Source organism: Pseudophryne corroboree, unplaced genomic scaffold, assembly GCF_028390025.1.
Source record: "Pseudophryne corroboree isolate aPseCor3 unplaced genomic scaffold, aPseCor3.hap2 scaffold_527, whole genome shotgun sequence".
Classification (NCBI taxonomy): Eukaryota; Metazoa; Chordata; class Amphibia; order Anura; family Myobatrachidae; genus Pseudophryne; species Pseudophryne corroboree.
In genome coordinates this window covers 150,489-152,863 of record NW_026970129.1, presented here as the reverse complement: position 1 = coordinate 152,863, position 2,375 = coordinate 150,489, and the positions used below count along the sequence as shown (strand labels likewise).

Sequence of the window (2,375 nt, the reverse complement as noted above, 5' to 3'; positions counted from 1 at the left end):
AAATTAAGTGGATTTTTGAAAGAAAACTATACTGTCAATATACTATTAAAACAAATTAAAATGGTAAAAGTTATTGTACTTTAAGTAAAAATAAAAGAGCAAAAATATCAATCCCAGTTTTGATTACTTAAATTAACAAAAAAAATGCATATAGCAAAGGATAGTTTCAATCTGCCTACCTCTGGGTTATGGGTCCAGCATGCTTCCATTGCAGTACTCTGCTGCACATGTAAGTGCAAGAGATCCTGAAGCACTCACTCATCATGGGAAAGTACCAATGTGTTTCTTCGTTGGTTGATGGAAGAAACATCTTACAAAAACTCTCCAGATTATTGATTTTTTAATGTTTTTCTAGGAAATGTTCTAGATGTATGCTTATTAGCCTTTGTCAGTATACACTTTTTGCAAAGTGTCTCTGTGGCGCAATCGGTTAGTGTGTTCGGCTATTAACCGAAAGGTTGGTGGTTCAATCCCACCCAGGGACGTAATTAAACTTGTGATCAGATTTTGGTGATATTTAAGTAGACAAGTCAAAATTTCAAACCCCCTCTTATGGTGTAGGGTACATGGCCTTCTCTGATGTAATCAGAGTTAGATTTGATTCAGTTATTTTATAAAAAAACAGCTAGGAAGCACAATTTAGCAGTGGGTTGCAGAGAAAAAAAATATGCTGGCAGAAAAATCCAATCGAGTGATTAAACAGCTCTTCATTTTCTGGCTTTATTTTTATGCTAACAAATTTGTTCTCTGAAAAGTGTCCACAAAGCCAAGTCTCTGATTAACACCTTTGTAAGGATGGTTTTTCACCTATTACTAAATTAAACTTGCTTCATTGGAAAGGCAGCAAGATGCATCCTCATTTCAATGTCTACTGAAATAATACAAGTTGACACCAGGAAACATTAACGCCACTGCTTCCTTGCTGCTTTCTCATGTGGAAGTCTGTTTAATGTGAAAACAAGGTGATATCTAATTAGCACACAGGTAAGGAATTAAGAAAATCTTTATTTAAGGGTGAAGATGTTTCTCACAAATTTGTTGACCCAATGCATCATTGAAATTCAAGCTGGAAAGATGATTTTAATATATCACTTGTACATTTTGTATTGCTCTTCTGATGACAATGTAGTTTGTTTTTGTCAATTACCATTTTAATAATAGGGTAAAGAAAATGAAGTGGATTTTTGAAAGAAAACAATACTGTCAATATACTATTAAAACAAATTAAAATGGTAAAAGTTATTGTACTTTAAGTAAAAATAAAAGAGCCAAAATATCAATCCCAGTTTTGGATTACTTTAATTAACAAAAAAAAAATGCATATAGCAGAGGATAGTTTCAATCTGCCTACCTCTGGGTTATGGGCCCAGCATGCTTCCATTGCTGTACTCTGCTGCACATGTAAGTGCAAGAGATCCTGAAGCACTCACTCATCATGGGAAAGTACCAATGTGTTTCTTCGTTGGTTGATAGAAGAAACATCTTACAAAAACGCTCCAGATTATTGACTTTTTTAAGTTTTTCTAGGAAACGTTTTAGATGAATGCTTATTAGCATTTGTCAGTATGTACTTTTGCAAAGTGTCTCTGTGGCGCAATCAGTTAGTGTGTACGGCTATTAACCAAAATGTTGGTGGTTCAATCCCACCCAGGGACGTAATTGACCTTGTGATCAGATTTTGGTGATATTTAAGTAGACAAGTCAAAATTTCAAACCCCCTCTTATTGTGTAGGGTACCTGGCCTTCTCTGATGTAATCAGAGTTAGATTTGATTCAGTGATTTTATAAAAACATCTAGGAAGCACAATTTAGCAGTGGGTTGCAGAGAAAAAGAAATATGCTGGCAAAAAAATCAAATTGCGTGATTAAACAGCTCTTCATTTTCTGGCTTTATTTTTATGCTAACAAATTTGTTCTCTGAAAAGTGTCCACAAAGCCAAGTCTCTGATTAACACCTTTGTAGGGATGGTTTTTCACCTATTACTAAATTAAACTTGCTTCATTGGAAAGGCAGCAAGATGTATCCTCATTTCAATGTCTACTGAAATAATACAGGTTGACACCAGGAAACATTAACGCCACTGCATCCTTGCTGCTTTCTCATGTGGAAGTCTGTTTAATGTGAAAACAAGGTGATATCTAATTAGCACACAGGTAAGGAATTAAGAAAATCTTTATTTAAGGGTGAAGATGTTTCTCACAAAATCGTTGCCCCAATGCATCATTGAAATTCAAGCTGGAAAGATGATTTTAATATATCACTTGTACATTTCTCTGACGTCCTAGTGGATGCTGGGACTCCGTAAGGACCATGGGGAATAGCGGCTCCGCAGGAGACAGGGCACAAAATAAAAGCTTAAGGATCAGGTGGTGTG

The 2,375-nt window shown here is 35.4% G+C and overlaps 1 non-coding gene across 1 annotated transcript; it reads left to right on the top strand.

Moving 5' to 3' along the window:
- Window positions 1-411: 411 nt before the first annotated feature.
- On the top strand, window positions 412-485 carry TRNAN-AUU (transfer RNA asparagine (anticodon AUU)). Its single transcript has one exon. It is a non-coding gene; the product is annotated as a tRNA-Asn (tRNA).
- The last annotated feature ends 1,890 nt before the right edge of the window (window positions 486-2,375 follow it).